General features: G+C 39.1%; 2 long non-coding RNA genes across 2 annotated transcripts; both read left to right on the top strand.

The window, feature by feature from the left end:
• Positions 1-2,157: 2,157 nt before the first annotated feature.
• LOC148031124 (uncharacterized) lies at positions 2,158-2,613 on the top strand. Its single transcript, XR_015691978.1, has 3 exons — positions 2,158-2,277; positions 2,368-2,445; positions 2,537-2,613. It is a non-coding gene; the product is annotated as an uncharacterized LOC148031124 (long non-coding RNA).
• Positions 2,614-2,709: 96 nt separating this feature from the next.
• LOC148031123 (uncharacterized) lies at positions 2,710-3,313 on the top strand. The gene is made up of 4 exons (XR_015691951.1): positions 2,710-2,789; positions 2,876-2,938; positions 3,024-3,170; positions 3,236-3,313. It is a non-coding gene; the product is annotated as an uncharacterized LOC148031123 (long non-coding RNA).
• Positions 3,314-27,750: the final 24,437 nt, after the last annotated feature.

Below are 27,750 nucleotides of genomic sequence, written 5' to 3'. Positions count from 1 at the left end.
GTTCATCATAGCTTCAACATAGAGGTGGAAACAGTGACAGAATATAAAAAGGTTTTTCTAAAGGGAGAAGTTTATAAAGTGGGAGATAAAGTGGTGGTAAGATGCGATGAAGACTCTAGAGTGGACATAGATGTTGGCCATTGGAAAGCATGCATATCATCATTTTTTTCGTTTGAATGCAATGGTGAAGTGAAACTATTTTTTGGAGCTTATTACTACAGACAATGTATTGTGGTTGAAAGTGGCCATGAAAGTCTAGTTGTGGACACCACTACAGGTATGAGTGTCTTGCAAAATGGTTTTGTTCCATTTTCATGGGATTGTATAAGACCAATACAATCATTGTTACACAAATTTATTCCACTTCAACATGGAAACAATATCATCGCATATGAGACAAAAGATTTGAGACCAAGGTCACGTTTGATTAAGATAGGTTGCATCGGTTGCATTCCTCCTTGGCTAGAGGAAAATGATGTTGTCTATATGAAGTCTCATCTAGATGCTTTATGTGAGCCAAATGACCTCAAATATGCGGTTATAAGAGCAGTACACTATGAAATGAAGCAAGTAAAAGTGGGATGGCTAACTAATGTACACTTGCAAGAAAATATTTGGAAAGTGAGAATAGAGGATCAAGATTGGAAGGATTGGTGGCTATGTGTATCCACGAAAAAGCAATGGCAAGTACTCAAAACAAAAGCAATTGCAATTGACAACAAAAGAAAGATTGTACCTACTATGTGGTGTTCGCATGAGCATGAGGCAACAATGTTATGACGGTATGTTTATTGAAGTCTTTTGTTTTGTATTGCTTAATGTAATTTACATTTTCAAACATTATGACGGTATGTTTATTGAAGTCTTTTGTTTTGTATTGCTTAATGTGATATACATTTTCAAACATACATTGCAAATACTTTCTTATTGTTACCATGCCTATGTAGGTTTGCCATGTCGACTTCTAATCTAGAGATGATGGCTCTTTTGAAAAAAATGATGAGTGAGGATCCCAAACTACTTGGGCTTGTGGATTCAGTTGTGGAAGAAGTGAAAGGTAACTAACTCTAATAACTAAATTTATCTAATTTTACTACTATTTTATGTGTTCTAATCCAAGTGCTAAGGAATTAAGTGATTTAGTTTGATATAGTACTTCTTTTTAAAAAATATAAGTCTCTTATGTTTCTAAACTTTGGTTTATTATGTGTACATAAAGGTAACAAAATCACAAATGCAGGTACAAGAGATAATGGAACAATGAAAGCTAAGGAGGTCATTGGCCCTAATGTCTCTTCAAATCACGATACATGTATATGTCTTTATTTCTACTAAACTTCGAAAATTTAAATTTGTACATATATTACATCTTGCTTTATTAGGTGATTCATTTTGAGATTAACTAGCTTTAATTAGTCTCTTTGCCAAATTTAAAATGTTCATAGTTATTCATATCTTTAAACTTTGAGTAATTGTGTGTATATATATAAACATAGATAAAAGAACAACAAAAGGTGGGAAAAGAGGTAATGTAAGAAAGGGAGATAAGGAGGTTACTTGCGATAATGTTTCTTCAAGTCAAGATGCAGGTACCAACTTTAAGGATCAAAAACTTGTATAAATTTGGTGACCCAAATTGATACACAATATCTAATTACTTTCTTTTGTGTTATTGAAAATTTTCACAACCTTGTATTATCGTGAGCTTTGGTTAACTCTATGTATATATAGGTAAACAAGTTACTAAAGATGACACAAGAGACAATGTAAGAAAGGAAGACATTGAGATTGCTTGCCTTAACACTTCTTCAAGCCAAGAATCAGGTATTATCAGCTTTCTTATGTTGATAATGAGTCATTTTTTGAAATGGTTATACTAACTAATGATATTTGATCACTTGAGTATCAATAGGAGTGATACGTATACCATCATATGATGATATCTATCGGCCACCCATGTTGAAATTTAGAGAAGAGGGTAGACTTTATGGAAAAAAGCTCTTGGCTGAATACTTTAAAAGTCAACACACTGTCATGCTAAAAAATTATCATCGATTACGTAGGTGGTTTGAATCCTTAAATCCAGATGATCTACATTATAAAAATGCGGATATAAAGTATATCATGAAAATTATATCAGAGAATCACCATGAGATTTTACCATTGAAGTTTACTGGATGTGAGTACATATGGAGAGAGAATGACATATATGACTGGTGGAAGGGTACAAAGCAAGATGAAAGAAAGTATTTGAAGAAAAAAGATTTTTTAAAGAAGGTAAGTTGATTGTTACTTTTTTTAATTGGCTTTCCTAATATTTGAGGTGTAGATTCTTAGTTATTGAACTATTAATCTTATGACATATAGAGAGAATTATCCACATCTCTTGGAGTGGATGATATAGATAAGCTTCAAAATGTATCAAATGACATAACATCATCAATGGTAAGATGATATGATTTATAAGTTTGATATCATAAGTGTAGGGTTGGCTCTTTTTCTCCCATACTCATTTAGGGGTGTCTATTGATGGCAGAGTGAACCATATGTTGCTACTATTGATTCTAATCAACTTGATGTATACATTCTTAGCATGGATGATATTGCAAATGAACAAGGTTTGAAAAAGGTATCTTATAATCTTATCTGGTTATCATTTTTGTACTTGATTCCATATATTTTGGAGACATCTGATGTATACACATGATCTTATTTTGTTGATGTAGCCTCTTGAAGAAAGTAGCTCCTTTGAAGGACAACAATACAAGCAAACAGATTTATCCTTGCAGGTAATGCTTTTGAGCTCATATCTAATAACTTTCTTTGAGAATGTCTCTTATACAGATACTTATACATTAACTTTCATTTCCCATAGATGAATATGTTTGTGGAGGAAGAAAAGAGCTTTGAAGAATTTCAATGTTATACATCCGATGAGGTTCTTTGCTTTATATTAAATTTAAGATTAACCATATGATTCATGTTCTTAACATTATCTTATCCTTTACATGCTTAAAATGTAGGATGTTGAAAATGAAGATGAGACACTTGAAATGGAAAATTGTGCCAGCTTTTTAAAGTTATTGTCACATGGTTTAGACAAAATAATGTACTCAACTAAACGTCAAGAAACTCTGGAACAAAGTATCCATAGTTCAAGCAATGATAAGGTATGTAACTTTTTTTTCTATATAAATGTTTTTAATGTGATTACTAATTTTAGTTTTGAATGTAGGCTAATCCAGATGATGACATTAATGAAACATCTCGAAAAAGTCAAAGAAAGAGGAAGATATTTGATATATGTTTGTGAGAGAACAATAACGTCATAGTTTAGTGAATAACTAAAGATATGATTTATTATATAACTATTTATTTTACGTGTTGACTAGCCAAGTGAAAAGATGAAGTATATTTTGCAACAAAGGAGCATGAAACGAGGTACCAGTATCAATGAAAAAGAACCAAAGGTGCTAGATGTAAATGTTTATATTTTTGTTTATGTCATACATGAAAAGCATAATCTAATATTTTTATTTTATTTGAATTAGGAATTTAAAGATCTCCCAAACCAAGGCATTGAGATTAACATTTCAAATGATACTCAAAGGGTAACTTTATTGTTAATTTATATTTTAATTAGATATATATAATTGTAGTCATGTAGTTGAATTTGTAGCTTTGAGATTAACATTTCAAATGATGCTTAAAGGGTAGCTTTATAGTTTATATATATATATATATATATATATATATATATATATATATATATATATATATAAAATAGTCATGTAGTTAAATTTATAGCTTTTCATATTATAATTCGTGTCATTTAATTATCTATACATAGTATAATAAGTTACTTATTCTCTTTTTGTTATTCAATGTAGGTTAATATGACAAAAGAGAACATGGAAACCATACTTTTGAAGTATCTTGGTGTGCCTACAATTCATGATATGTACTTTTCTTTAAAGAGTACATACATGAATCTCAAAAAGATTGAAGCTAGCTTTCAAGTCTTGATTAAGGATACAAAGAAGCCAACAAGTGATGATATGATTAAGGAGATTGTTTATTGGCTACTAGGAAATGGCAAAGTTGTATTAAACAAAAATAGCAATGTGCTTAGTCTAGATGATGTGGAAGTTTTAGCATAACTTCTACTTTGAGTTAAGAATTTATTGCTTTTTAACATATTGGAGATTTGAGGGATTACTCAAACATTTATTACTTTGGAACATATTGGAGATTTAAGGGATAAAACATTCAAGACACACATGTTGCTTAATTAGTTTTTAGTTTTATGCTCCTTTAAAAGTATTTTCATTTTTCTTTTGGTTGCTAGAAGTAGATGTTGATGTCTTAATTTGTTTAATCTATTTTGATCATTAGATGTATGTTATTAATCCTTACTTAGAAATGATGACATTCTCTATATAAATTTCTAGTTAAAAATTTATTGTGTAATTTCTTGTTTGATATTAGCATGTCTAAGAGTAAGGGCAAAGTAAATAAATTGATAAGAAAAAAAGAGAATTCCCATGGAATTCCCTAGTTGAAAGTACATATAAGTAGGGAATGTAAAAAATAGGAAAAATGAGAGATTTCGTAGTGAGAGTACCTAGGGAATCACATCTAGAATTTTTTTCCTATATATGGAATATTTCTTATATAGGAATTATTCTCTACATAGAAAATTTTGTATTTTCCTATGTATGAAATATTTCCTGTAGGAATTTTCTATGTAGGAAATATTTCTTACATAGAAAAGGTCTTATGTGATTCCCTACTTATTCTCACTAGAAAATGTCCCATTTTCCCTAGTTTTTACTTTCCCCACTTATATGTATTTTCAACTAGGGAATTCCATGGGGAATTCTCTTTTTTTCCTATGGGGATCGATTGAAAGTTCCTTGTGAGAGTGGGGCTGCAAAACCCGAGTGGCTAGACGCGGATGAGTGGCGCCAACTGAGGGAGAAGGCTACAGATTCTCCAGGACGTTGGAGTCAGTAGCACGGGGCGGCGAGGGCACAACTAGAGGCCAGAGTGGTCCATCATCTTGGGAGTGACAGCCACAGGACATATTGGAGGACTTTGTAAGTTTTTCTTTTGTTTTGCTTGCTTATTTTTTTGCAATATCCTTTGTACTGACAATCATGTTTCTAATAGTTAGTATTTTTTTTTCTTTGCAACACTCCATTACAAATCACGATCTGACCAGCCTTGAGACTCGATATGCAGAGAAGCACAATCTCACTACATTGATCGACCGATTGTATAGACGCGGCGGCCCTGTAAGTCACTCATCTTTCTTGTTCGTAGTTACTATGTTTAATTGGAATGCATTATTGTATGCTGGATTGATGTGTAGTTATTTCTTTTTTTGCAAAGTCCGTTCGATGCTCCTTTGCGGCAGGACGAGCTTTCGGATGGCGAGGATATGTAGCTCACCTTTGGATCCCTTGAGCTCACACACCCTTCTTTTTTGGTTGCCTAATCTGTGTAGACATTTTCTATGTAGTAGTGATATCTTGTCATGATTGTACCAGTCACTTTCATTATGCGATCATTTTTTTATTTCATATATTAGCATTATGATTTAAGTACACTTTGTTTTTGTTTACACAAGCAATGTACACAATGCATAAACTATTTTGTATGGCCCTAATAAAGCACACAGTACACAAGAATTTGTTTTTTCCTGCTACCGTCGCTATTAGCGTTGCAAGTTTACCTGCACGTGTCGTTATTTGCATCATTATTAGCATCCCATAGCGTCATTATTTGCGTCAATATCAGCGTCGCTAAATAGCGACGCTAATAACAACACTAATTATACCAACTGTTATATGGTGTCGCCAACAACGACGCTTTTTGCGACGATGGGGACAAATTTTGTTATTTACATTTTCCTCGCTTTTAATGTCAGTATAAGGCCTATATCTTGTAGTGCAATGCCTTAAAGCTAAGAGAAAAAATAAATGAGTGTTATTTGCAATCAACAACACAAACATTCTATATGCTGAAAATTTTGATAGTCAAAATGTGTTACCTTATGCACCAATAAACTAGAGATACCTTTTTAACAACTAATATGAACTTATCCTCAAGGGATATGCTAAGATAGTCCTCTTCTTCAGAAGAGGTGCAATAAATATTGACAATCATTTGTCCATACACCTCACCTATTCTCTTATAATTAATAGGGCCAAGCATATCGATTGTTCTCTTGCAAACATCATCCTTGGTTTCTATGATCTCTTGCATTTTTTCTTCTTGGACAAACTCTTGGTGGGATGTGGTCCTAATTATTAGATATACATGTATCACATCCTTGATCTTTGGTGTTTTGCTTTCCTAGATAATTTTGGGGGAATGTTAAGGATCTCTGAGAGATGATTTTTTGATGCTAAGAAGTGCTTAAAAATAGCAAAAAATTCCAAGTTTTAGGGGAAAAATAGACTTCGTCGAAGGCAACAATGGTAATCAGTACGATTTTAAGTGCGAATGCTCGGAAAAGGCTTAAAAGACCCACTTGATGACAATTGATGAATTTTCATAATTTTTTGGCGTGTCAGACGGGACCCTCAAAGATTCGTGCAGTGGAGAACTTCAAGACGGATGCCCAGGATTTTTTGGACTGCGAAATGGGTACCAGACGCGAGAGATAGGATGTTCGGGAGGCCAAGAATCAAAGGCAAGTGGGAATGGACTTAAGAAGTCCCAAAAGTTATGACCCTTAGGGGCTCCCTTTGGGATCCCCAACAAACAAAAATGAATTTCTGGGCGGAGGGATGGGAGGGGGCGCCATTTTTTTTTAGGACAATCAAAAAGACGGTGCAATAAAAAAGAAGGCTATGGAGGTTACAAACAGGCCCCCCAATTGATTACATGCCTAGTCTACACTCTATCTTTGCTCCCTATCACTCCAAACCTCACGTCAAATGGCTGCACGATTTTGGAGATCAGATTTTAGTCTTTCTCTCTCTTTTGTCTCTCTCCTGCAAGGGACAGTTCCTGCGTGTGAAGAAGAATGAAGCCTGGTTGGTGAATGCTCGTTCGACAGGGTACCCGATCGCTTCTAAACTAAAGGTGGGCTGAAGATGGAAATGTGGAGGTAGACTAAGCATCAAATAGGGCCTAGTTGATAGACCCACAACAAGTTTCAAAACCTGAAATAATAAAAAAATACATGGTAATAGCATTTTTACAAAGAAAACGGCTCTTTTTTCACATTTGATGAGGCTAATCATGTTCTTATGGGCTGAAAACTAATAAACATGTTTTTTGCTATTGTTTTTAGTCTTTTATAATAAAAAACTCAGAAAACATACACTTAAAGTGTGGAAAATAAATTGGACAAACCCAAAAAGCATGGTTTTTAGAGGAAAAATGGGATTTTTTGGACTTAAAATCGAAAAAGCATGAAACAAAACACCAATAAAATTTACATGTTTGTTGTTCAAAGAATCAAGAGCCACAACTCTAAAATATTTCTAATTTTTTTCATTTTTATTGATAATAAATAAGAAAGAATAGAGAAAAATACAAAAAAAAAGGGAAAAAAATAGGGAACGGATGAGGAAAATTATGGATGTGTCTGTGAGTGTATAATGAGGATAAATCATGATGGTTTGCCTTAGGTTATTTCCATTTATATGTTTTTGTGAGTATTTATTGCTTATCTCGTACGAAATACACATGAAATCACCCCTTTACCTATGCAACAAGGCAAAACCTTAAACGGTAGGGGAGTAGGGAAGTTTGAGTGCTGAAATATAATATAAAATGTGATGCATTTACTAAATTATTCATATAGGATGACTTTAAGTTAAATAAAGGGAAGTACATCACGAGTGTAAGGTTCGGTGTCTTCTCTCATTGCAGCAATTACGTGTTAGTGTATGGAAACATAAAAAGAATGGATTTACACAATGCACTAGGCTGTTTTTCAATTTTTTGAGCACTTAATAATATACACATTTCATCAAGCATCATTAAATGGTATAAATTACAAGCTCCTGGATGCATAGCACTTGGTTTCTTTAGGACTTGACCCACATAGAGAGAGTGAGCAACCTGCCTGTAGGTCTAGACAATGGGTTCAAGGGGACGGATAAGTGAGGATTAGTGCATTCCTGGAACGATAAATATATTGGCACCAAGAGAGGAGTTTATTTTGAATGTGTCTATATGTAGAAGTAGTGCATCGAGGGGCCAATCCCCAAGATGTAGGAGAGTTGCAGTAGGGCCACGGCAATCAGCCGATGGGATGTCCCAATGTCTATAATATGTGACATTTATTGCGGATATGTGTATAATCTCCCTCTGAGGAGACGGGAAAGGGAACATTTGTTGGATTACAGACTATAAACACGTAGTGATTAGTGTTTAGAATAGTGTATCCCTCCATAGACACTCCTGCCCCACAAGGCCGTGTGGTGGGTTTGTCTGTTGAGTGCATGAGGTCCGGCTAGTGCCTTAGCTAGTGACGAAGGAAATTCGGTATGGCAGCCTCTATACTATGCCAAACTCCCTTCTGCCACAAAGTGAATGAGATAAGGGCACCACCTAGTCATGGAAGAGCGGACTAGGACGCTATGCAAGAGGGAGAGGAGATTGTAAGGGAGAAGAGATGAAAACTAAGAGAGGGAGAGAGAGAGAGTGAGTGAGTGAGAGTGAGAGAACTATGAAAAAATAGATGAATCAATAAACTTAAGAGATGGAGAACCCTCGAGACATAACCAATATACACAATATGGACACCAATATCATGGGCTTATTACATTGTAGAGCATACATAAGCTATAGTAAGAGAAGGAATTCCATAAGCTCATGAGGGAGAATGGGGAAGGCTCAATAGGACTGAAGGAGGCCTCTTTGCTCTCTCTATTCTTTTCTTCTTACAAATTACAAAGGAGAAGGCCTCTTTATATAGGCCTTGAGGGTGTTTAGGGAGGAGGTTAAGATGTAATAGGAATTAATACCACCAAAGCTGCATTAAGGCGGTTCCACCAATGTGGAAGCTCCATCTAGATGTTTTGTTGACCAATTTGTACTTAATCAAGCTCCATCATAGGTGATTTGTCTCCATTCTCCCCCCCATAGCTTGAGTCCAAGAGCTCTCCTATAAAAAAATATAGAGAATCTTCATAAAATAAGATCATATCTAGCAATAATAGAGAGAGAGTAATGAGAGTTCATACATTACTACTACAACTAAGGATGATTTGAGGGTGATTTAGGAGGGGAATTCTAATGGTTTATTAGCTTGAGAGAGAGGATAAGAGAGGGGAAAGGGTTGGGGGTCTAATGAATAATGTTTTATGGAAGTGTTAAGTGTGGGGAAGAAAGTATGGATGTGTATTAAATTGGGAGGTGGTCTCCACTGCAGTTGGAAAAAGTTGGCATCCACCATTTTGGCCATATCTCCCGACTCGTAGCTCCAAAAAATTATAAAAAAATACCACCCGAAACTTCAGCTCACGCGCTACAACTTTCATGTTGAAAAGTTTTTTTGGATCGGAGTGGAAGTATTTTTAAAAAATCTTACAAAATCATGTGCCTGGTTTTTCTTCCACTAATGCTTCCAAGAAGGGTCCCATTTGGTTGAATTGTCATAAGGCTCCAAAGTCATGACATTATGAGCCTCACATGCCCTTTGGATGGCTCCAAATCCATTTCATATCTTTCCTTTTCACATTATACATTTTCCCTTCACCTTCCTCCATTGATCTTTACTCTTCACCCCCCCTTGGTAAACCGGTCCATGAAATATTTTCATCCAGTGATTTCTTGGATTTCCCAAGAGGTTGTTCCCACCCTCTTCTTTATTTCAAAGCTCCAAATGTACAAAAAATCAACAAAATGTTAGACAAATATTTTTTTGTGATTTTCTCGGATCATATAGCCCTCCCAAACCTGGCTAGAGGTATTTATGCCTCTAGACACTCTTTGGTATCTTGAGCTAACCCCACCCTGATGTGATAGGGTTTTAAGCGCCATCCATTTACACTGGTCTTGTGAACTTTTCCCTCAATGTCTTGAAGTTTGTAGGAGCCATTGTTGAATTTTTTTGTGACCCAAAACGGTCCCTCCCACCGGTAGAGAAACTTGCCATCCTTTCTTTTATCAAAGCGATTGTCATATCGAAGCACTAAAGATCCCTCCTTGATGTTTTTATCTGTTAGCTTCTTGTTGAAATTTTCTCTACGCTTCTCAGCTTCTTGGGAGTAGTGGTTGATGGCTTCTTCACGATCCAATTGTAGCCTCTCTAGGTCCAGTAATCTTTGATGTAACTTCTCCTTTTGAGAGCCTACTGTGCCACCTAATACCCGAAGGCTAGCTAATTTCACCTCAATAGGCAAAAGAGCCTCTTGTCCATAAACTAAATGAAAAGGTGTGAACCCTAACATGGTTTTGAAGGAGGTTCTGTAAGCCCATAGAGCTCCACTAAGGTGCTTGTCCCAATCCCGGGGCCTTGAATGTACCTGTTTGCTGATGATTTTACAAATCATTCCATTTACCTTTTCGACCAATCCATTGCATTGAGGGTAGTAAGGGGTAGAGTGTCGTCGTTGAATATTTAGCTTTTGCATGAGTTCACCCACCACATTAGCTCTAAACCCTGGTCCTCTATCTGATAGTATTTCAAGAGGGGTACCAAACCTACAACAAATGTGGTCAAAGATGAATTTACTCACTTCCTTAGCAGTGATTCTTCTAGTTGGCATAGCCTCGGCCCATCTAGTCATGTAATCTACCCCCATGATAATATACTCTTTTCCTGATGGAGTGCGTGGTAGAGGCCCTATGGCATCAATTCCCCACTTCTCAAAGGGTCCATAGACCTTGATTGGGGTTTGGGGTTCTGCTATGAGCCGTCGTGGTCCTGATTTCTGACATTCTTCACATGTTTGACACCAATATTTGATATCTCGGTGTAGACTGGGCCAAGTAAAGCCGGCTTGTAGAACCTTTCTACTTGTGATGTCGTGTGCAAAGTGGCCTCCACACACATCATCATGGCAAGCTTTTAAGATTTCTTCAATTTCCCATTTTGACGGCACTTTCCTAAGCACACCATCCTTACCAAGACAATACAAACTGTCATTTACTATGCGATATCTTGTAGCCTTCCGAGCTAGCCACTGTCTTTCTCCCTTAGTCAGGTGTTTGGGAGCTTCTCCTTGTTCTAAGAGATGTAGAATATCTTCTAAGTCTTCCTTGCCTTGTCGAAGTGGGGGTTTGATAGCCACCGCTCCCACCATTGACTCATTCAGCTTTGATGATGCTAGATGGTCGGCATCTTTGTTCTGGTCTCTTGGCACATGATGTACTTGTGCCTCCCTAAATCTTCTCATAAGAGATTTGGCCTCTCTCATTTTACTAGAGAGGTTTGTATTTTTGCATGCCCATGTACCTTGCATTTGCCTTACCAATAGCATGGAGTCTCCAAAAGCATTCAATCTCTCGATTGAATTACTAAGACACCAACAAAGACCATGAATTAAAGCTTGATATTCTGCCTCATTGTTAGAGTGGACACCTTCCAAGATGATTCCTTCACAATAGATTTTCTCTCCTAAAGGAGAGAAAACAACGATGCCTGCGGCTGCCTTATCCTTAGTTCTCTTGTATGCACCATCAAAGTAGAGGCTATAAGCATCTACAAGAGTTTTTATGGATGGGGGTGGTGGAAGGTTCTTTCTTTTCACCACGAGATTTTTCTCATAGCACCTATTTGTCAAAATATCAGCCAAGCATGCCCGAGTTGTTTTTTCAACCTGCACTGTATAGTCAAACTCTTGAAGTCGGACCACCCACTTTGCTATTTTGTCAGAGATTTCCATATGTTGTAGTGCATAGGGAAACATATCCTCCACAGTGATGATCACAAACCTCTTTGGAAGTAAATATGGCCGAAATTTGGTTACTGCAAACATGAGGGCCAACACTAGTTGTTCCATGGAGGTGTAAGCCTTCTCTGAGGCTTTCATGAGGCGGCTGGCAAAATACACAGGCCTCATGAAGGATGTTTTTGGATCTTTTTGTAGGAGAGCAGCACCAATGGCCTCTTCTCCCACACTAGGGTTTACAAAGAATGTTTCTTCCCAACAAGGCTGGAGGATTATAGGAAGTGACCCCAACATTTTCTTTATCTCCTTAAAATGTCCTTCACTTTGTTCACTCCATACAAGTGTTTCTTGGCGTGTCAGTTGCTGCAGGGGGTATATGGCTTGAGAGAGTAAGTGTATAAATCTACCCAAATATCTTAGCTTTTGTAAGAAGGAGACCAATTGTTTGATGGAGGTTGGGGAAGGTAGAGCTAGCAATGTTTCTACCTTATTTGGATCTACCTCAATTCCTTCAATTGACACTACATGCCCTAGTAGTGTAACCTTGCTTTCCCCAATGTGACATTTATCCTTATTTAGTTGTCCACCCAACCTAGCTAGGCGAGTAAATCCTTCATCGACCTTGCGTAGATGTATGTTCCTTGAGATGTAAATACAAAAGTCATCTATGAAAACCCTTATGGACTTACCAAAATAAGGTTGGAAAACCATATTCATGAATCGTTGAAAGGTTGCTGGGGCATTTGTGAGACCAAAGGGCATGACCCGAAAGGCAAAACAGCCCCATGGTGTGATGAAAGTGGTCTTCTTTTGATCCTCCTCTGCAATGCGAATCTGGAAGTAGCCAGAGTAGCCATCACACACCGTATACCGCTCATGTCCCGCTACTTCATTCAAGATTTCATCCTGAAATGGGAGAGGGAAGTGGTCCCTCTTTGTTGCAGCATTTAGTGGCTTGTAATCTATGCATACTCGCCACTTACCATTTTTCTTTGGCCTCACTACTACTGGGGAGACCCATTCTGAATCTTCCACTGGGTATATGAATCCTGCATTCAAGAGTCTCTTCACCTCCATCAACAGTGCATCCTGTTGCACAACTCCCAGCCTTCTCAATCTTTGTACTATAGGTTTGCTTCCTTCTTTGAGTTGGATGTGATGCTTCACTGCAGTGACACCTGTAATGTGAGTATAATCAGAAATAAACAATGATGCATGCTTCTTGAGAACATTCACATAACCCTCCCTTTCTTCATCCTTTATATCCTTGGATATCATCTTCTCTAGGCTAGCATCCCACACATCTTCTCCTTGGATTCTTGGGTTGTCTTCTGATAAGGTAGGTTCCTTTAAGGTGACGCCCATAACTTCGAGAGTGCTATCACTCTCTCCACTTGAACTCTCTTCCTCTTCTACTGATGAGGAACATCCACTTGAGCTCCACTCATCGGCAGACGTTTCTAGTTCAAGGTTCTCTTGACGCCCACTCTTCAAGTTGTAAACCACCTTTTGATCGTGGCCACCCACCTTACGTGGCCTCAACTCCAGATCTCCTGTTGCCCAATCTTGCCTAGCTCCGATGCCCATAAGCCAAGGTCTCCCTAGGATGAGGGGATATCCTTCCCCCTTTACTGGCATCACATAAACATCCACTGCTGCAGTGATTCCAAAAACAGATACTCTCAAAGCTTTCACTACACCCACACATGTGACCGCATCATTGTTGGCCATCTTTGCCCTGAAGGTTGAGGATTCCATTACTTCTAAACCTAATTGATGCATAAGTTTTTCTGTCATGACACAAACCTCTGCTCCACTATCAATGTATGTTTTTCGAATCCGTTGACCTTTAATTTGAGCCTCCACTATAGGCACTATATCTTTGAGTCCATATGCCTTGATTGCACTAACCATTTTACCTTGCCTTGCCCTTGTGCTTACCATTTTTGACCATTGTCGTCGTAGCTTTGGAGAGGCATGAAGTAGTTGTGGCCAAGTAATTTTTGGCCCTTGAGAGCTCACGTCTGCTACTAGATCATAAGGTTGTGTCCGAGAACCCAAAGGGAAGTCAGAGATATCAGTTTTAGACCTAGCTCGAGTTTTTCTCTTCTTCCCTTCATCTCTAGGTGCCCGTGATGTACTTGCCTCATTGGTTGCTTCCTTACTTGCCTCAGTTTGGACACGTACCCGCTTGATAGGCATGGTCTCTACTACATCTACCTTCATCTTACCTCTTGCTATTTCTTCTTGGAGCCTTCTATCCCTGACCACCTCCTCTATTTTTATGACATTAACATTTGGTTGAACAACAGGGTTTTCAGCTTGAACATAAGGTGGTTGTAAAATTGCAGGTCGTGACTGCTCTTGCTCTTGAGTCCTAGCACGAGGAGGGCTTACTTGTTGTCGAGGACCTCTGGTAGGGTGATCATATCTTCTAGGGTGAGGACAATTGTACATGCCATGTCCATTTTCTCCACAGTTGTAACACAACATCTCCCTTGCTTGTCGCCGCATTTGTGGTCGATTCCCACCATTCCCCTCGATAGGTCTTCTTGCACCTTGCACAAGATTCACTCTCAAACCCTCTAGTTGATTAGTAAGATTGTTTATTTGTTGGATCATGTCTTCTTGACCTCTAACAAGGCCCGGTGCATTAGATACATTTGGGGAAACTTGAGAGGCCTCCATAGTTGTGATGTTGTTTCCCAAACCTGTTTGGCTAGCTTGGGCTTGGTACAGAATCTTTCGATTCTTTTCCCTAGTGATTCTCAAAGCATCTTCAAAAGTGTTTGGAAATTTCACCTTTACCTTCTCCCTAAGCAAGGGATACAAACCTGAAATAAATCGATCCTTTTGAAGGCAGTTTGGAGCTCTCTCTCCAGGGTTTAGTGAGTCTGACCACTGCCCCCAAAGCTTCAAAAACCCTTCCTCATAAGTTGCATAACCATAAGGATCACTTTGATGGAGGGCCAAAAGCCGTTGCCATAACTCTTCAGCTGAGTTAGTTTGTTGAAATCTCTGCAAGAAAGCTGCCTTCAATCCTTCCCATTCAGCTCTTTGGGCCGGATTTAGAGTTTGGAACCACATTCTAGCTTCTTCCTTGAGCACCAAAGGAAAAGCCCTCAACTTTAATGCTTCATCATCCCTCCCAGAGACAAGAAAGGCCATCTCAAGGTTGTCCAAAAAATCCAATGCATTTTCTCCATTGCGCCCAAAGAAGCTTGGAAATGCCATGTTGCCTTAGTAGAGTACAAAGATGAACACGTCTAGACTTAAGTTGTATTTTATGAGGGGAAGGATGAATGGGTTTACAGATGCATTGATTTCGGCAAGACGTCTAGGCCCCAATATGCTTCTAATAATGCCTTGGAATCTAAGCTTTGTGCTAGCTACAATATGCACAGTTTGCATAGCAAGTGGACGGATAGGTCCATACAACTCGTTGTGATTCATGAGAAACTATTATAATAGGATAAAGACATGTACATTGAAGGATGCATTGTAGTCTAGCATTGGGAAGATTATAGGTTCTGGTGATACAAGAATCTCCCTTAATCTTTCAGCTCCAAAGTACATGACAAGACGCTGTTGGAAGAAAATCTTCCTACTGATGCATACATTAACTTGGATGTTTTGTACAGAGTGGAAGGTGTAGAAATTCGGGCCATTATTATTATTCATGAGTAGAAACTACTTAAGGGAGTAGAGGGAATGCACTTTCTTGAATTATGAAGGATTTTTCCCAGAATGTTTCTTTTTGGATCCCACCAACTTTGCTATACGGAGAATTTGCTCACCAGTGATTGTTCTTGCCTTAGTGTGTCCATCCTCGGCGACATATATTTCATAAGGTGTGATGGCCACCTTTTCAACCACACCCAACCTTCGAGCTAACAACAGTTGAAGGTAGTCTTCATACTTTGCACTTCTACAAAACTCCACACCGTTCATGCATAGTTGTCCTCCTTTGATGTGGATTAGGCCAGAGAGAGAGAGGGATTTGATGATTTGGAGACGAGGACCTTCCGGAAGAGCCTTTACTTTGTTTGCAAAACACTCACCACAATTATGAGAACCTAGCAATTGATGGCAACATGATTTTTTCCGTTGTGAGAGAATGGAATTTCTAAGGTGAACACCTTTTACCCGCATACGTGCTGTCATCCGATAGGCATGCTTCCTTTCTTGGGCTTCCTTGGGAGACCATTGTGGGAGTCGTGGACTTCGATCAGCTTCAAAAAGAGTTGGTGAAGGCGTTGGAGAAGAGCCACTTGGAGTACTTGTTGTAGAGGATGCACCACCATGTGTTGTATCGTCCCGCATGGATGAGAATGTCCTCAGCGGGGGCACCAATTTATGACGAAGGAAATTCGGTATGGCAGCCTCTATACTATGCCAAACTCCCTTCTGCCACAAAGTGAATGAGATAAGGGCACCACCTAGTCATGGAAGAGCGGACTAGGACGTTATGCAAGAGGGAGAGGAGATTGTAAGGGAGAAGAGATGAAAACTAAGAGAGGGAGAGAGAGAGAGTGAGTGAGTGAGAGTGAGAGAACTATGAAAAAATAGATGAATCAATAAACTTAAGAGATGGAGAACCCTCGAGACATAACCAATATACACAATATGGACACCAATATCATGGGCTTATTACATTGTAGAGCATACATAAGCTATAGTAAGAGAAGGAATTCCATAAGCTCATGAGGGAGAATGGGGAAGGCTCAATAGGACTGAAGGAGGCCTCTTTGCTCTCTCTATTCTTTTCTTCTTACAAATTACAAAGGAGAAGGCCTCTTTATATAGGCCTTGAGGGTGTTTAGGGAGGAGGTTAAGATGTAATAGGAATTAATACCACCAAAGCTGCATTAAGGCGGTTCCACCAATGTGGAAGCTCCATCTAGATGTTTTGTTGACCAATTTGTACTTAATCAAGCTCCATCATAGGTGATTTGTCTCCATTCTCCCCCCCATAGCTTGAGTCCAAGAGCTCTCCTATAAAAAAATATAGAGAATCTTCATAAAATAAGATCATATCTAGCAATAATAGAGAGAGAGTAATGAGAGTTCATACATTACTACTACAACTAAGGATGATTTGAGGGTGATTTAGGAGGGGAATTCTAATGGTTTATTAGCTTGAGAGAGAGGATAAGAGAGGGGAAAGGGTTGGGGGTCTAATGAATAATGTTTTATGGAAGTGTTAAGTGTGGGGAAGAAAGTATGGATGTGTATTAAATTGGGAGGTGGTCTCCACTGCAGTTGGAAAAAGTTGGCATCCACCATTTTGGCCATATCTCCCGACTCGTAGCTCCAAAAAATTATAAAAAAATACCACCCGAAACTTCAGCTCACGCGCTACAACTTTCATGTTGAAAAGTTTTTTTGGATCGGAGTGGAAGTATTTTTAAAAAATCTTACAAAATCATGTGCCTGGTTTTTCTTCCACTAATGCTTCCAAGAAGGGTCCCATTTGGTTGAATTGTCATAAGGCTCCAAAGTCATGACATTATGAGCCTCACATGCCCTTTGGATGGCTCCAAATCCATTTCATATCTTTCCTTTTCACATTATACATTTTCCCTTCACCTTCCTCCATTGATCTTTACTCTTCACCCCCCCTTGGTAAACCGGTCCATGAAATATTTTCATCCAGTGATTTCTTGGATTTCCCAAGAGGTTGTTCCCACCCTCTTCTTTATTTCAAAGCTCCAAATGTACAAAAAATCAACAAAATGTTAGACAAATATTTTTTTGTGATTTTCTCGGATCACTAGTACTGGACCATTTTAGGTCCCATCAATGGTGTGTCTACCGAGAGCCGCCAAGAAGTGGTGGTTCTCGAATCTAGGGTTTCTAGGGACCAAATAGTTGGTTTATGTCCTCTGTCAAGGACTGTCAAGCCGAAATACAAAAGGTAGAATGTGCTGAGATGGCTAGATTGCGGTTGGAGATTATAAGTCTTTATTCTTCTCAAAGCAGCAGTCCATTATGCATAAGTGGCAGTGGTTCTAGTTACCTAAGTGTTACGAGTAGCTCTTCAAGTGCAAGTGGAAGTCTTAGTACTTCCCTACTTGCAGTTAATCAACCCACAACAAGTGGGGGTGTAGTTTTACCTACATAAACTCTTGTTGTCCATTCGGTTGTAGCCATGGCACAATCTATCGTGATTCGAGCAGGGATACTAGATTTGCCAGCATTAGGAGCATCGTTGCCCATTTTCTATGTGTTAGCAGAAGAAGATGGAGAACTCCACATTAAGGAGTTTCAAACACTCATGTTTAATTATCGAATCCAAGACGAAGGACACCTAATGATGATCTTCAACATGACGTTAAAAGGAAGAGCAGTAGTATGGTACCACAATCTCAAAGTCAAAACCATAACTAGCAGTGCCCAATTCTTTACGACTTTCCGTAGAGAGTTTTCCCCTGAGAAGGGTGGACAATATTGGTTGCATGTCTTGAATGTAACATGCCAAGAGCCAAATGAGAATGTCCAAGCCTATGCCAAGAAATTAAAGCAAGTTCTTCGTAAACTAAATACTTATATCCCCATTCCACTGGCTGCCCACTTACAATATTTTCTACATGGATTGGATTTTAATATCGAGGTGCAGTTGAGTAGTGTTGATTTGGCTAACATTGACACTACTATTACCCAAGCAGAAGGAGTAAAGTCATGCTTGCAAGTGCTTTATGTAGCAAGGATAAATTGGAATGGTAATAACTTGACCTTGACCAATGGGAGTCAAGGGGATCCCATGTCAAACGCAAATGGGAGAGGAGGTATCAGCCGAATTTGCCTATGTTACCACCTCCTCCTAGCATGACGATGTCCATGGCTAGTCAGGTGGCCTCAGTAAATAGTGGGGGCAAAAAAATGATCCTCATGTTGTCCCAATAGGTCAATGGCCAATCCCTAATCAAGTGGTTAGGCCCATGGGACGACAAACTGATGATCATGGCTATGAGTTGAGTGCCTCTAATGTCCTTGGTGAAGTTAAGGACATGATGAAGCACTACACTGATATGATCTCTGAACAGTATCGAAAAATAGCTGTGGATGTCAAATTCCTTGAAAAGCAACAGAATCTGATAGGGAGTTGACGCCTTGAAGAGGGTGGCCCCTCAAGATTCAGCTGTAAGTGGTGTGGTGGCCAACATTTCCCTAGGAATTTTCTGAATGTCAAATGTGATATTTGTGGAAACTTTGGCCACTTAACTACTACCTGTTGGAGTAAGATAAGTTCTGTCCCCAACAAGGAAGTAAACAACCTCGTCCAGTTAATCATCATGCACAAGGGAATAATCTCCACCAAGACGAGGGACCAAGACAAATACGGCAACGAGAAAATGCTGTTGTAGAGGAGTTGCCTCATGGCAGTGGAGTCAGCCTTATTGAGTCTATACGTGTCAATGATACTAAAACTTCTAATCTACAAGATGTAACAAGAGGGAAAAAGATTAAAGAGGGTGATAAAGGAACTATAAAACCTATCGAGGGAAACCCTAAGCAGGATGCTAGGGAAAAGCGAGTCTTGAATCTGGATATGAAAGGTGGACCTCTAAGGCCTGTTGACGGTAAAGTGGATCTCGAGAAGGATAGAGAGGTGCCAAGAAAGAAGACAAAAGTAAAAAAAGAGGCACTAAAGCTAGTGGTCCAACAACCAAAGGAAAGAATGGTTTGGCACGAGAAGAGAACTTTGGCTAACTAACATCGACTTTGACCTAGCAAGTTCTCTTTGTGAAGTCAAACCACATGTGAATCTCTTGCAATTGATTAAATTTTCTCCAAGAGTATGCAAGGAATGCAAGAAAATCATGCGTATCGAGTATATAATAGAACCTTTCGGCATAGCTAGAGTGGGAGAAGATTGGTTCGATCATGCTGAAAAGTATTTCCCTAGGGTTCCAGCGTATGTGGATGGAATATTAGTGAAGCACACTATCATGGACACTAGATCCTCTATCAATATCATAAGTTCAACAGACTTGATGGAGCGGCTGGGTCTCGAAATTCAAAAAGATGGCTCCACACTTTTTAGGATGGCAAATGATAGCCTAAGACAACCGGAAGGTTACATCACTAAAGTCCACGTTACTGTTGCAAGCACATGGAATGCTATCTGGACTTTAGGGTGATAAGGTTTGTAGGACGTCCTAGCTATCGAGTTTTGCTAGGAATGCCCTAGATTTTATGAACAGACTGTCAAGTCGATATACCCATTGGTCGAGTGATTCTAGGTCGAGATGCCCATCGTATAATAGTGGATGCTTACCCTCAGTCTCCTCAGAGTGAGAGAGTTCATTTATCCCCCACTGAACTAGAAATAGTAGATGATCCATCTAATAGTGAGATGTCATCGACCGATGGATCTAAGGAAGGGTCCACTACAAAGGATATTTATTAGATAACCTTGAATGAACCGATAGAGCCTCATGATCAAATAAGAGACGTGAATGTTATTGAGCTGAGCCTTGGTATGCATAATGATTCGTATCCAATCAAATTGGGTTCTATGCTAAGTTCGAAAGAGAGAGAGGACTATGTGTCCTTGATTCAGGAGTTCCGTGACATTTTTGCTTGGCGAACTTAGGGGTATTCCTCCTAGTCTAGCTGTGCATACTATTCATGTAAACGAAGGTACCTGCCTTGTACGTCAGAAAGTAAGATGTATGCCTTTTGAATTAAGGGATGGGTTATTCAAGGAACTATAGAAGTTGTGAAGAGTAGGTTTGATCTTTCCTATTTAGCATACTGAATGGTGCTCACCAGTTGTGATCAAGAAAAAGAAGAATAATCAAATCCAGCTTTGTGTAGATTTTAGAGAGCTGAATAAGCAAACTGTTAAAGATTACTATCTATTGCCGTTTATTGACCAAATTTTGCATCAACTAGCGGGTAGGGAAATCTATTCGTTTATGGACTGCTTTGCAAGGTATAACCAACTGGCAATTGCTGAGCAAGACAAGCTAAAAACAACGCTTATTACTGTCTTTGATACCTTTGCATACCATGTGATGGAATTTGGGTTATATAATGCACTACGTTCGTGGTAGAGAACAACCAACAATACCTTTGGTGACATTTCCCCCGAGGAATTAAAAGTATTCATTGACAATGTGGGGGTAGCCACCATAAGGGATAGATAGCTAATTATCTTACGAAAGTGTTTTGAGAATTGCAGACAATTCTGCATAGCTCTCAACCCACGGAAGTGCGTCTTTGGAGTCCCGTATGCGCTCTTGTTAGGCCATGTGTCAGTTCCGTAGGGATTGCATCTGATCCTGAAAAGATCAAGGTCATAGTCGCCATGAGTCCACTGCATACTCCAACGGAAGTGCATAGCTTTCTGTCATAGGTAGGTTATTATCGGAGGTTTATCAATGCCTTTGCAAAAAAAACATTGCCACTAACGAACCTATTGTCCTTTTATCACTTTTCATGGAGTGATGCTTGCAAAGTATCTTTTGACAATGTAAAGCATGAGCTTGCCAAAGCACCTATTTTAAAAGCACCTAAAAGGGGTGAAATGTTCTATATATTTTCAGCGGCAACTATGTATAGTATCAGCTACTGTTTGGCCCAAATTTGGGAGGAAAAGTGGTACCATCCGATAGCTTTTGCTAGTCGGAAGTTGGGCATATTGGAAATTAACTACACCTATATGGAGAAGTTGTGCCTTGCAATGGTATTTGCGACCAAGAAGTTTAGGCACTACATTCTTTATGAGAGGGTGGTTTTTTATAGGAAGGCAGAAGGGCCTTGATTGTTGTTGAATAAGTTACAACCACTTGATCGTTTAGCAAAGTGGTTAATCACTTTGCAAGAGTTTGATTACAAGATTGAGAGCAAGCCGCCGAAGCTTCAGGGCATTATCGAGTGCCTTTTGGATTTCGGAGAGCCAAAAGAGGTCATGGCTGAGGGAAGTGACATGGAAACATTGTTTAAGATTGATACGGCATTTATTCCCTCCTGGTATGCTGTTATAACGCACTATCTTTCTACGGGAGAGACTAGAGCTACTCTATCGAAACTTGAGAAGAGGGAGATTAAACAACATGCATTAATATCTATCACTGATGTGTGATGCCTGATGAAGTTCCCTTTATTTCGGAAGAGTGCCATGACTCCGCTTGTGGAGGGCACTTTGGAGGGCGGTTGACGGCACAGAAGGCTTTACGAGCTGGTTATTGGTGGCCATCCATCTTCCAGGATTCATTTGACTATGTTAAGATATGTGATACATGTCAAAGACATGACAATCGAGAGAATAGGAAGAGTCCACTTACGCCTATTATGGCTATCCTTCCATTTGAGAAGTGGGACATCGATTTTGTGGGACCTATTATCCCATCTTCTACTACTCAGAAAATATACATTATAGTAGAAATTGATTACTTTACAAAGTGGTCAGAAGCATGGGCGACGAGGCAGGACAATGCAAAAGAGACTGCTAGTTTCCCACTTCAGTAGATCATCTACCGTTTTGGTCCCCCAAAGGAAATAGTATCGGATGCACATAATTATGATAATCAAATTTCAACATAATTATGATATTCTATTAGGGCTGTCTAAACCCATTGTGGATGTACACGTTATACTTTGATGGAGCGTCAAGGGGGCCTAATAGAAAAGGGAGTGTTGGAGTAGTTATCTGAGATCCCCAACGTAGAGTTATAATGAAATTAGTTGCTTATCTTCGGGTGGGATTCACTAACAACATGGCGGAGTATAAAGCCTTGATTATGGGATTGAATATTGCAAAGAAAGGTGGCATTAGTCAGTTGTTAGTAAAAGGGGATTCCCAGCTGATCTTAAATCAACTTAATGGGACATATACAATCTGAAATCCTATCCTTCATATGTATCATCGAACTGCTATAACCCTACTTGATGAATTTGAGAGCATATCTCTTCAGCTCATTCCACATTATTGGAATCAGTTTGCGGATTCATTAGCCAATTCTGCTTATGAGGAGTCCTCTTTTTCAACTGTGGTCCTAGTCCGGATGTTGTTATTGATAATGAGACCACGTGTTATATGGCAAGAGATGGTTGATATGGGAAATGAGAAGAGTATCCGAGACCCATCTACCACTATTATCTTGGACCCATAGGTTGATTCGATGACATGTTATGTGTATGCCTCTTGTTGTATATGCAGGAGGTATGGGTCATAACTTGATGCATTTAGTTTAGGTCTAAGCACCCTCTCTTTTCCCTTGGAGTGGAGCATGTGTTTGTATATTTGCCTTCTTCCAAGGAGGGATCTATATGAGCAGGTTTGCTTGGTTTCTTTAGGCCAAGAAGGCCAGTTGTTTTAAAGTTTTAATGATCTGTTTCCTTAGGCTAGGAGGGCTAGCTGCTTTAAAGTCGATAATGTCTGCTTTCTTTAGGCCAAGAGGACCAGCTAGTTCACAGTGAAATGTTCTATTTCTTTAGGCCTAGAGGGCCATTCGTCTGTTTGGTGTAGGTACAGTTAATGGTTTTTTGTTGTAGTGATTGGCATCATACAGGTTAACGAAGTCGCTGGAGGGAGCCTTTGCTGTGAAGGATCTTCTTATGGCCATTCTAGGTGGTTTCATCCCCTTTTCGAGTCTTTTTCCTTAAGAAATTAATGATATATGTGCGTGTAAGGGTTACTTTCTCTTGTTTGGTGGGGACCAGCACCCAAGGCATGAAGTCCCAAGTTTAGGCTTTGTATGTCTAGGGGAGGTCTGACTAGTCATTGCCTCCTGCAAGGCATTGTCAGGCATTGTAAGACTTCTTTTAGATGGGAGTTCTAGTGACCCTCTTCTTCTGACTTGCTAGGCGGCTGTTCTAGGAGTTCTTGTTAGTTGTGAGGCCATTAGAGAAGCATGCTTAAAATCAGCAAACGGAAAAAAAACCCTCAATATCTGAAAGAAAATCTATGAATATACGAAGGTGTGTAAAAAGGGGTTCTAACCCTATTAAAATAGAGTAGAAAGGAAAAATCTTTGAGTAGTTGTTCATTGCCTTGCAAAGGCCTGGTAGGTTCGTGGGGACAAGATAAGACCTAGGACTGATGCCTTATCTTCCTAGGGATGGCTTCTAGCTAAAAAATAAGAATAAAAAAAGGTTGGAGAGAAAATAAAAGTGAGCGTTAGAAAAGGATTAAGCGTTGCCTTGTGTGGGCTTGGTAGGTTCTTGGGTATCGAGACACAACCTAAGGCCGATGCCTTTTTCTCCTTGCGTCACACGCTCAGCTTCCTCCTTTTTACATAAAGTTCATGAATTTCTACGATAACTGTTAAGTATATCTAGGCCATTGCAATACTAAAACATGTATTAGGCCCCTATAAACCTTTAGAGGCAAGTGGTTTGCTTTTGCCTTAGGCCTGATAACTTCATGTTCTCCACCCAAAAGAAAAAATACAAGTCTCTATTTATGTTTTGCGCGAGTCGAAATGAATTCCCAAAAGCAAAGGCCTACATTGCAGCATTGTCCTGGGGAAGAGACACCTCTAGATTACATGGCTTCATGATTAGTTTCAGTTACGCTACTACTTGAAGATAACTGTAAACCGCACATACGAAATACTAATAATTTCTCAAGAGCCATTCGATAAAAATGAACCCTATATATGTAAGGATAGGGCTCAACTCAACTTATTTAGGGTTTTAAAGAAATTAAGCAAATCTATTGTTACTTCATAGGGGGACCATGAGACAAATAAAACACTCAATGGTCTCTATTCTAAATCTAGCCTCGATAAATCTAAAACAACCTTGAAAAATATCACCTTAAACCATGACACAATTTAACGTTAATACAAGAGAGTTTGACTATCATTTCTTCCAAGATAAGAACCTGGATTTAAAGGCTACCAAGCTAAGATAGCTACCATCCGCAAACTATCAGATATAGATCCAATTACATAATTTCTCGTTCCCTTCACACAACAGGGGGGAGGGGGACAAAATGAAGGTATTCCCCATCTTTCGAAGGATATTGGAAATTACCGCCAAGGCAAGAAGGACAAATGCTAGGGTCAAGAGAGGGACCCCACCTTAGCAGATTTCTCGAGCACTCACTTTCACCTTTGTTTGTGCTTGTAAATTTAGGAACACTGCTTCAACTAAAAAAAAAAAAAAAAGAGAGATTGTATAACCCGAAACTCATAAATGAGCATAGTGAATCAGGTTAAACTTTTGGAGGGCGCGCTAGTTGGCCGCCAACCCTCGCCAAGGGAATTCTAAATAGCCGTGACGTGAACGTGGACCAAACCCACCATGAGAGGTCTCTCCGTGGATTGGTTTGAACATAGGAGGACGCTCAGATGTGAGGGTGAGCTCTGGCTGTAAATTCCTTGCCTTCGGGTCCTACTCAAACGATCAACATGACTCGGGATAGATTCTCGAGGGGCCCTTGTTACTAGTGCAAGGTGGAAACTTGGTAGAAGTTAAGTGCATCCTTATGGATTGCGGATATTGTCCCTTTAGAATAAGATTTGTATCTCTGATAAATTGCTAGTAATAAGTACTTCTAGGGAACCTGTTTGATTTTTTTTTCATGTCAATGCCATAGGATTACGTGAATGAACCCCCTCCTTTTAAAAGGCTAATTAAGGAAGATATTCTCACATGTCACACCTAAAAGTGATAGGGCTAATTAGACAACTAAAGTACGCTAAGTGAGGGAAGCAGGAGTATGGAACCCCCGACGGGTCTGTCCTATGGTAGGGTGGTCTCAGTGATCTGGGAGGCTTCTCACAAGGTTTTACTAACAACCAACGCTTAGAAATCATTAGGTTAGAACCCCGATTCATGCCATTTTAGGGGACCGGAATGGGACTATGCCCTATGGGCAGAGAGGTGGAGTGTTGCATCCCTCTCGTTTCCCATTCTCTTTGAATCAAGTGCAGCATGGGCGTGCTTCGGCTTGGTTATCTCTACATAAAGTAGGATGTCCAAACCCGACGCTAGAATGCTGTTAGAAGACTGCGACCTCTAGGGACTCAAAGTTTGAGGTTGATTCAATGGGTTCGGCCACAAACATCCCATTGCGAGGCAAACTCAAAAAACCCTAGGCGACAAACCCCGTGACATTCCATGGGAGTGTTGGGCGACTTGTCTCTCAATGGATTGCTAAAAACATGCTTGGACAGCCCATAGGTAGGCATGTTACATGCTTGAAACCATCAACATCACTATTCATCAGATGGATAAATTTTATTATCTCTATATACATGTGTTGGATAGTGGCAAATCATCCAAGCTTCCATCACTAAGCCATTATGTCACTACTTGCATGTTTTAGAATTCTAGGTCTACTTTCCTCTCTTCACATAATGGTACATAAACTTGCTAGAGGAAGACATGGAGAAGCTCATTCTTGGATTTATTAAAAGCATGACTTGGGTAAATAGTTCTTAGTATCCAACAACCTTAAAATTGAACATAGATTTCAAGAAGACTCTATAGCCTTTACTTCAGCCCATACAGTATGTTGAGAGTGATGATGCGCCTAGATTGGTGCCTCATAGCCAATTTTCTCGCAGTCATTGGGCTCATGCAGCTACACATATTGTATTCAAGTTTGGGTAGACAAAGACCCCTTGTGTTACTCTTTTGGATCATGGCTCTGAGATAAATATCATAATACGTGGATTATATGATACTGGTAGATGGCCAGTTGATGTGGACCATGGTTGGTGCATGCATGCGGCCAATAACATTGCAAGAGATTTGTATGCTGCTTGCCCAAACTTGAAGATTTCTATTGAAGATGTGGATGATTCTTATAATTTATTTGTGTAGAATTCTTATTCTTATCCTATTATTTTGGGGTAACCATTTATTGTTGAGTCTTGAATGGAGACTAAGGTTCTAGATGATGGATCTGCCTATGCACGGATTCGAAGCAAAGATGGAAAGAGCTGTCCAGTTCATGACCATTTGTATCAACCATCAATGGAATAAGGATTCCTTGAGGGATTCCCCTCTTCCAGCAGGAGAGATGGATTTTTGTTAGGTACCACTGTCTTGCGAGACAATGGTGGTACAAGACATGGGAAGCTCTCACCTCCTAGCTCGAGGGGTTTACTATATATAAATTATCTATATAACGTGCGTTCATGGCCTATTTATAAAGATCCTAATTTGTGATTTTTTCTTCAATAAAACACTACCCTTTCCTATTCAATCTGTAAGTAACCCCTTTATATGACACCCTTCTGTATGTAAAAAATGTGTAAAAATGGTGTTTTAAAAACCCCTTATTTTGAACTCATGTTATATATACATATATTCAAGAGTGACCCCCCCAAGCCTCCTAGCAATGGTAGTTTTTCCTCGTGTGTTTATGGTGTATCCATTGAAACATAGTACTTTGTGTTTTCAACATAGTTTTTATATGCCTAGAGTTGCCACAAAGTATGTGAAGAGAAAAGAGAAAGAATTGAAGCTTGCAGGTGTTTTACAAGAAGAAGATAGGGTAGATGGTCTCTATGATGGGCTATCATGCTCAGATACTATGGAGGATCTTTCAATATAGCTGAAAGCTGACAATCAAGAGTTGTCATATGTCTTAAAATTCCATTCTTTGGTGATGTATTACAAATTTTTTTATTTCATGCTTTAAGAAAATCTGGGTGCTGGAAATTCTCAGTGAAAAGTGTTCTTTTGCTGAAATATTTCAATAAAAAAAGTTGGATGCTGCTATTTATACACAATAAAATTTGTGTTTATCAGGGTATTTACAACAAGGACTGAAATTTGCAAGTTGTAGCAATGAAGCTAGAGTTCAGAAAAAATATAAGATTGTTGACAAGAAGGTTAGACTAGTTGCAGGACCTCTACCTTTGGACAATGATGAGATGATTAGGATAGCTTCTATGCAATCTTCTTTATGAGATCCCGA

The sequence above is a fragment of the Lygodium microphyllum genome, chromosome 9 (genome assembly GCF_053477565.2).
Source record: "Lygodium microphyllum isolate KBCC chromosome 9, Lygodium_microphyllum_v1.1.10, whole genome shotgun sequence".
Taxonomy (NCBI): Eukaryota; Viridiplantae; Streptophyta; class Polypodiopsida; order Schizaeales; family Lygodiaceae; genus Lygodium; species Lygodium microphyllum.
This window is presented reverse-complemented; position numbering and strand designations above follow the sequence as displayed.